Raw genomic sequence first — 9,254 nt, 5'->3', positions numbered from 1 at the left:
ATTCTCTTGCTCATACTTACTTTGTAGACCCCCGCAAATAGAGCATTTTTCTTTAAAACAATAGCTTCGCCTCTCATTCCAAGACGTATCTCAACACGTAGCTCTTCCACTACATTCTCGGCTAGAATAGGTTGATCAGTTTGTTTCATAGTTGTAATGACATCCTTTGTTGTCTGATATTGCCATACCTTGAGAGGTATTGCAAAGTGGTCAAAGATGCCACCCAACCAAAATCCATATGCTAGTCCATGCCCTTATTTTGCCTGGAGAGATATTTTGTGCATGTGTTGAATCACGAGACTGGGTAGGTTTATCTGGACCCTGGTGTCAAGAAGCGCCATAAGTTTCATAGCCAAGAAACTTGTCGTAGCCCTTCCTTTCTTTCTTGGTACTATCATTTCGAAATACAGCTGATAGAGCTTGGGCATGTCATTCTTTGGTACTCTATTATGCTGTTTGGCTATTGGGTTACTTAAGAATTTCCTTGTTACCACTACAAAGACTTTCCATTCGTTGATGTGAAGGCTACTCATTCGTTCCATACTTTTCCCATCCCATAAAGGGTTCTTGCAAAATCCCCCCCCCCTCCCCCCGCATTTGGGCATTCAACATGATCTTAATTTCCAATACACTGTTGGTGAGTTGTTCCTCTTGAAAAGTAGCATTGACATAGAATTTTGTAACTTGTTCTCTACACATCCTTCTCTTCTCATTTCTTTGAAAAAATAGGTTTATCCACTTCTGATACTCAATTCTATCTAAAAGCTCTTCCGTCTTAGGCCCCCATGACCAGTGACCACCCTTTCTCTGAGCACTGATTTTCTTTGAATAAGCAGCATCGTTCTCAGTGTTTGCTCCTCTGAATCCTTTGGATCATGATAGTTTTTTATATCTTTGAGGTCTTGGTCTTGCGACTCTGATGACTCATCCTTCTCTCTTTCAGTTAGTTCATCCCTAAATTTCAACTTACCCTTTTCTCTTGTGGAATTAAGCTTGGAACTCCTTACTTTTGCAGTAGCTGTTTTGCACCTATAGGCTCTTATGTCTTTACTTTTCCCCTTTTTATAAGCTTTTGATGTTGATTTCTCTGTTGATTCAAAGGTGACAAACTAAAGTAGATTTGATGATTTTTGCTTTTTATCCAGCACGTCTTTTACTGGCCATCATGGCTTTGTTTAGTTCTTCTTTAGCCTTTCTCTTGCGTCCTCTGGGGTGTGGTTTCTTGTAACTTACTGAGGGACCATTGCGTTCCATCACTTCATCATCAGGTCTTAGAACTGGCTCACTTGATGCCTTTCTAAGTCTGGATCTGACCTTTTTCCCTATAAATTTTTGATGAGCACATCACTTTCATTATCTATTACATACTCTTTCTTGTTTGAGTTTTGGTGAGGAGTCCGTTTTTCTGGTTTACTAGGTTCATCGACCTGTTCCATGGACATCTGTATCTGTAGTGTACATTTGTTCCATGGTAAGCAGAAGGTTCATGGTTTCTTTCGAATTCAGTTACTCTTGCTTCTCCTTAACCCAAACTTTCTAGTTCTTCAGCGACAATCTTTTCTACTGATTTGCAGTTTTAAATAATTCATCTTTCTTCTTACTCGCTTTTTTCCAACATCAAAGACAACTTACTCTATCTTCACCACCTTGATTGCTGTACCATACGCTCATCAAGCAGATCAATAGTAAGTGTTCCCCCTTATTGTATGCTTCCTCAATTTCCTCTTTTGGTGTATATACTTTCAATTCACTTACAGAGGTCACTACATGGGCTTCCCCTGTTTCTTTTATGATCTAAATTTTTGAAGTAACCACTGGGTTTATCTGTTCAAGAGGTTCTGTGTGATAGGTTCCTTGTAATTCTGACATCCAACATACTAGACTTTTACATTCTACTTCGCTTATTTCAAATAGGCCACCAGGAGTCTCTAGAACATCGAAGTGATCAGAGAAGGATGCCATGGAAGGGTCAAATTGAGAGTTATCTGAGGGGATTGGTTCATCTGTGCGACATGCCTTTGCTTTGGTTGTCTTAGGGATTTGGCTTTGGGCATGAGAGTTCTAAGTTTCAGTTGTCGGTGTCCCTAAAGTGGATGACTCAAAAATGTTAGGGTTTACCATGGTGTCTGTGCTAGGAGTACTGGGATGTAGTGGGTTGGTGGAGGTAGATGTCTTTCATTCCATAGAAGAGGAGGATGATTCTACATTTTTTTTTTCAATTGTCTGATAGAATGGGGATGTTTGAAGGAAGGCTCGGTCTCGAGGAGGTTTTTGAAATTCAAATAATTTTGAAGAGAACCAGTTTATGTGGTCTGGATGGGTTGCCGTATCTACTTTGGTATATTAGGTTGGAACCAGAAAAAACAATTTCATATGGTCTGCATATTTGTTTAAAACATAAGGATGGTGCGCATACTAGCCCTTGAGGGATTCTTCATGATTATATTTCATATCCTTGCTTCTATTCCCCTTGTCATTTTGCCTCCACGTTTTATTAGGCTAAATAGACTCCCTTTGGATTAATTTCCTTCCTTTATCCTGAGAGCGAGCAGAGTTTTAATGGTAATTCTTCTCATGTCCCGACCCAATTTTTATCCCAAATAAACACAATTATTTTTCATTTCTACGAAGTATGAAGAGAGAGAAAGGGCAAAGCCCTAACCTCTCTCCACCGTCATAATCGCTGGAAATGGCAAAAAAGCCAGACGATTTTGCCTTTTAGTCCGTATGTATGCTAGTTTTGGGCAAGATCAATTAATGCTCTTTCCCTCTCTCATCTTTTCTCCACGTCAGTCAACCTTTGAAGAGGTGAGGTTTCCCCTCTTTTGCTTTTGCTGCATTTTTCTTAATGATTCTTGTTTAGTTGTGATTTCAAATGCTGGGTTTTGATAGGATTAGTCACATAATTAGAGGGAATTCAAGAAGAATCCCCCCCCCCCAACACCCTCCCTATTCCACTAGTCCCACATCAGTACAAACTCTAGCTATTGGGTTTTTTTGGTTCTATTTAAAGAACCCCGATTTCCTTATTATAGAAACAGGAAAATACTTTCAAGTTCAGCAAAAGCTCATTTCTAGGTTTTAAAATTGAATTTTGTGAGCATACTTAGGGTTTTGGTTTGACCAAAACCCTTATTAGCTTAAAGTTTTGTTTGGATTTATTAAAACCTTTCAGTTTCTTTATGGTTCATGTGGCTGTAGGTATGGAGGAGATAGAAGGCTCTCAAGCTCCATTCTCGACAAGGTTACCACTACAAAAGGTAAAAATCCATCATTTTTTTTTATGTTTATGGTTAATTTTTTTGTTTGATTATTTGTTTATTTGTTTGTTTTAGTTTTAGATTGTTGTTTAAGTTATTTGCTTAGGCATTTTGTATATCCAGTATGTAATTGTGTGTTTGTTTAGTTTTGTTAGTACTAGATTAGTTTATGTATTTGTTTAGACTTTAATGTGTTAGTCTTCTTAGGTTGTTTAGTTTAAGCATGCTTAGTTGTTATATCCCGTGGTTATTCATATTGTATGATTTTTGGATCCTCGTGTTTGCATATGTTGGTTGACTAGTTTAATCCTATTTGCGATTAGCATGTCTTGTTTAAGACCAAATATGGTCCCATATACTCGTATCCCTATTGAATGTTGATGTTTGTTTAGAATATGCTTAAGCATCATTAGGCATCTGTTGGTTGCTAATCCAAATAGTGATTATGCATCTCATGAACTTATCATTTTGTTTTAGTTTAAATTCTAAACATGTAACTTGGTTATATCTTGTTCACTAAGCTTGTGCAAGCTTTAATTAGTAATTAGTCTTAGGTTGTGCAAATATGGGAATCAATTTGCCTATTTATTTAATCCTAATCAATATGCTTTTCCTGGTTTGATGTGAGATGAATATTAAGTAGCTTGTTTATAGTCCAATATGGTCTAAACAAGGTGAACACAAGTTTTAAGTTTGACATTTATCTTGATTCGCTCAAAGTCATCCTGCACTTATGAGATTCAGTTTAAATCACAAAGCATGTACCTCCTTGACATGACTAAGCTGTTGAGTATTGCCTTTAAACATATGCCTAGACTAAATATGTGTTTAGTAAAAATGGAAATTTTATATGTGTGAAGGTTTATATGTGCTTGGCCTATTTCATTTGAATTCATATTCGTGCATTGGGTTGCTAGCTATAGTGAGTACATGGTTCATGTGTTTACCATCAGTTAATCATCACAAGGCATATTTCAGACCAAGCATCGGATAGATTGTTAAGAGTGATTGTGTTTCAGTAGTTATAAGAAGTAAGATTATGTCGTTTATGGGACAATCTTAAAATAAAGTACAGAAATTTAGTTACTATATGTTTGAGGATTCAAATATCCACTTCATACTGTCAAACATCATATAGGGCGCATATTGTTAGAACTGATGACTGTTTTAAGGGAGTTGTTAAGACTATACTTGAAAATTCAGATCAAAAGCATGTTCATGTTCTCAAGAGGTCATTATCTGTGCTCTATGGTAATGTATTTGTCTATGGAATGATTGAAAACATATGTTTGACTTTAATATTCATACATACACCTAACATGCTAAAGAAATTGACTAAGACATCTGTGAATGCACTGCCCTGTCTGTCGAAGTGAAATTGGTAGTCTGAAATAGCTAAGATTCTGAAAGATAAAGTGTTTGGACTTTTATCATGATGGGTTGAACTAGTTCGATTCATCTAGGGTAAAGAATGAAGTTGTTTGTGATCACCTAAGTATAAGGGGATCTTAAGAGGATTTCACTTGGTTGTGGTAAGACAAGGAGTGATTATCCTAGGGCTAAGGAGATGTTAGGAAAGACTTTAAGTTCTTTTACTCAGTCTAGTACTACTTATCCTAGGTTTCTCTTTGTTGAATAACAATTCCATGGGACCCTTAAAGGGATAGTAAGTGTGAAAAAGGGAATACTATGTAAATTAACATGCTGAATAGGAGTATTGAACCTTGTGTTGCAAAACTTTACAGTATCTGTGTAGTCTTGTTTCTTCTTTGGTGTTTTGTACTGTACTGTATCCCGCTATTTCTTAATGCTATGGGTTTAAAGGGATTAAAATGTCACTTCCCCTCTAGATATTCTAGACTATAAGCTTGTCCCTGTTTGATTGTCTTTGTTGTCTGAGATATTCTCTAAGCCATTTGAATTCTATTGTCTCGTCTTAAGTGAAAAAAGGGCTAATATATGTGGCTAAACCAATATGAGCCTGGGAATATTTAATGGGCTTAAAAGTTGTACTGAACCAAGAGTGACATATGTTTAACATGATTAAAAATGATTGGTTTGATTCTAAGAAGTTGTGTCCTGGCCTAGTCTGTGGATTAGTACTATTTAAGGGTCTTGCATGTTGAAAGAAGTAGTGAATCATGGTCAAGGACTAATATATCTAGGGAAAACCAACCTCTGTAATCCCTATGTTATTGGATGCATCATAGAAGTTTCCCTCTTATATGTGTGTTAATGTGTATACAACAAGTATATTCCTGCATGGATGTCTATATCTTATGTTGATGTTGAAGTTCATTTGAGGTTTCCCTCCTTCTCTCTTTCCTCTTGTTTGATACTGTGATGGTTTGATACATGCTAAGTATACAAGATATATACCTCATGTATATTTTGGTATACACTGGTTGTATATCTTGTATACCAGTGGTATACATGATATTAACTGCTGATTAAGTGTAGTGTTAACTGAATTGGGCTTATCTCTTCAATGCTAACCTTATAAAAATTAGTTTGGGCCTTGTCTAGATTTATTCATACACTATATCTTCTTTGGGCTTCCTATTTTATTCCAAGACGTTGGGCTTGTCTTCTTTTTGTGAGGCTGTTTTGGCCCTTACCGTGCTATTTTAGTGAAGTATACTAAACTAGGACTGATATATATATATTTAGATATGTATGTGATTGTATTTGAACTATGTTTGAGTGTAAATTTTTGTTAAATTAGTTTGCTAAGTGTAGATGCTCTCTATCTGCATTTCTCTTTTTCCCCCCTCCTTCCTTTGCGTGATCTCACACGCATGGGCTATTCAGGTCAAAACCACGATTGCTATCTCGTTTGGGCAAAGGCCCAACACTTTTCTTCATCGAGTCCGAGCCCAGAACTTGAAGGCCTAACCATGGGTGAAAATGGTTAACTGGTGGGTTCGGTAGGCCCACCAGCCTTTCGTATCTTTTATTTCTTTCATGTATGTTTATGTAAGCGGATGCTTGGTAAAATATTTGAACCCGTATGGTTATAACTTAGTTGAAATTGGCCAAACAAAGCGTATATCGTTTAGAATGGACAGGAGCCCGAATCGTTTTCAAACGTAGACCCAACAAAAGATAAATGATAATATTCTCTCAAATAATGTGATAAAAAAATAACTTTTCATCTCTTCTTACAAAAGCTGAAACTGGAACGGTATAGGACATTATTTTTGAGAAAGGTCAACTTTTTCCTAAACTTGAAATTTTAGAGATCTGGGAATACAAAGGGATATTTTTGGAAAAAAAATGCAACTCTTTTAAACTTAAGAATTTTCAAAAACAAAAAAAGATAACAGAAAATATGGCTTTAAAAGAATAGACGTTATTGAGATGGACCTCAAATGATTTCAAGTTAGCTAAAAGATTTTCCAAACCTTTTTGGTACAAGCTCACTTCAAATCGAAATTCTACTTGTATCCAAGTTAAAGGAAAAGGTTTGAAATGGAGTATGGTTGACCTTCAGCTAATACAAAAAATTGAAAAGCGTTTGATAAACTTTTATAACTTGTATAATTCTCATGGCACTTTTTACAAAAGGAGATACATTTGGACCAAAATTAAGTGGAACTCTACTCAAGAGAAATCTTGGGTGTATTTTGGTCCGAAAATGAAATGACCATTTCAAAAACCTTATATGCATTTTGCAAAAGGAACTTAACTTCTTCTTTCAAATAAAGGAATTTTTGCCAAAATGTTTCAAATGATATGCCATGACATAATATACAAGATTTTAAACTACTTTAAGCAAATAATTACAAATCACACATTGATTTTTTTTTTAATCAAAACTACCAAGCAGATTGTCGGATAGTGCTTTATTAAAAAACAAGTTCTGTACAAAAGCTAAAATGCAGAAAATAAAGGAATATAATACATGAATCCAAACTAAAGGAAATCTAAAAGCTTGTCTATTGCAAATCCTTTGGTCTTGACTTGATATCATGTTTACACCTCAAGCTCTCACCAGGTGCTATGAATCCACAGTCCATTGAATTAAAATTCAGGCTTCAAGAATAGAATAGAATTCTTTCAGAAAGTTCCTCATGTTTAGTTGTTTCTGTGATTGTTCTAGACCTATGTAGTGTTGACTTTTTCCTTCAAGAATGATTGTATAAAAAGATCCTTTGGACATGTGACAACAGAATGAGCATGTAATCAAACTAATACCATTTTTGTAACCTGTCCAAAAGTCTGTCTATTCAATTTGCTAGAAATGTTCTAGGCATGATTACTGCAGTTTTGACATCTTGCAGAATCCTTATTACATGTGTTAATCTCCTGGAATCTGATGATCTTTGGCTTGCCTGGTTCTGATGTATGGCATCTGTGCTTTTTCAATATTCAAAATCTGTCTTGCTTTCCTCAAAAGTGATTGGTAACTATTGAAATGATGTTCACCTGCAAAATAAAAAACAAAGTTAGTCAAAAAATCTTCCAATCCATTTCCTTCCCTCAGTACATGCTCCACTCTCACTTCCTTATCGCTCCTCAACCTTGTAATATCCTTTATGATCAAAGAGATACTCCATGGAACTTCCCATTGTCCTGTCAAGATCATTTTAAGAGTCATTGAATCGCCCAAGATTATAGGTAATAGATCATTTGTCACACAAAGATCTAATCCCCTTCGTAAAGCCATTGCTTCAAACTAAGTTTGATCCATATTATATTCTTCTAGTCATAGTGATGCATCGAGTCTCCTTCGCAGTCCCTAATACAAAATGCCACTGAGCTTGGCCCTGGATTGCCTCTAGAAGCACCATATGAGTTACACTTAAACCACCCTGGCATAGGCAAATTCCATCTCACTATCTTGGTCACTATATATGGTCTGTATGTTTCAATCATCTGCATAATCTGTTGAAGAGATTTTGGTACTTGCATTCTTGGAGCAAAAAAGGTACATACTGAGTAAATGACCTTTGTTTTGTGTTTCGATTGAACTGTTAGATCCATATCGTAATTTCGGAACTATAGCAACAAGAATCGTCTCATTTCATCTTCGTATGACTGAGATGTGGCCTTTTTTCTAAATTTTGTGGCTGATTTTCTGGTGAGATTTTGGTTAAAATGATGATTTTGCCCCTATGTTCACCCTTAAATTTCTACATTCCTTCAAAACTTGAAACATCATATCTCTCTCATTTTAAGGCCAAATTGGGTGATTAAAAAGGCTATCTTGGGTGAAATTTCACAAGGATTTTATTGAACTTGTCAAAAGTGAGCTTGGGGATCATTTAGCACCTGATTTGGGGTCGGATAGCTATTACGTTTTTTCGTTATTTGTTTCGGGACTTCATTTCACAAGTTTGGGAGCTTCGTTTGAGGTGATTTTCACAGTGTTGTTCTCATCTAATTGAGGGGGTAAGTATATAACCTTTATTTTGGTATTTCTTCAAAATTATTTTTATTAGTTATCGATTTTATCTGTGTTCGGTTGAGGAAAATTGGGGTTTTGAACCCGAAAGTTGAAAAGTGTTAAATCATGGATTTGAGGATCAAGATGGTGGCTTTTTGAGTGGGTTTTCTAGATTTTGCCTAATTAAGCTATGGGTAAACCAATTTTGCAATAAAATTCTTATTTTTCCCTTTGGGGTTCGGGGTTACCTTTTTGGGTTCCGAATTATAATATAGCAATATGGGTATCATTGGACTCGTTTAAACTCGTAGAGTATTATTATGACTATATTGAACCTAATTTTTCAATGAAACTATAGTTTTTCCCTTAAGGCTCGGGTTTGGCTATTTTGGGTCTATTTTTGGGTTCTGGGTAAGACTTTGACTATATGGGTATCTATGGATTCGTATTTTAACGTAGAATTCATATTTTATAGACTTTCACCATTTGGAAGCACTTCGGAAATGAAAGGCATTGGCTTGAGGGTTTATGGCTCCTGTTCGACATTGAGGCAGTTTACGGCTTACCTTTTTAGACTCTGATTAGAGAATCGCATGTAATAGTAG

At 35.9% G+C, this 9,254-nt stretch overlaps 1 long non-coding RNA gene across 1 annotated transcript; it reads left to right on the top strand.

Moving 5' to 3' along the window:
- Positions 1–590: 590 nt before the first annotated feature.
- LOC132063082 (uncharacterized) lies at positions 591–6,348 on the top strand. Its single transcript, XR_009416324.1, has 3 exons — positions 591–644; positions 3,202–3,260; positions 6,072–6,348. It is a non-coding gene; the product is annotated as an uncharacterized LOC132063082 (long non-coding RNA).
- The last annotated feature ends 2,906 nt before the right edge of the window (positions 6,349–9,254 follow it).

This window comes from Lycium ferocissimum, chromosome 7 (genome assembly GCF_029784015.1).
Source record: "Lycium ferocissimum isolate CSIRO_LF1 chromosome 7, AGI_CSIRO_Lferr_CH_V1, whole genome shotgun sequence".
NCBI classification, from domain to species: domain Eukaryota; kingdom Viridiplantae; phylum Streptophyta; class Magnoliopsida; order Solanales; family Solanaceae; genus Lycium; species Lycium ferocissimum.
The sequence above is the reverse complement of the archived record's forward strand: the minus strand, read 5'-3'. Positions and strand labels throughout refer to the sequence as shown.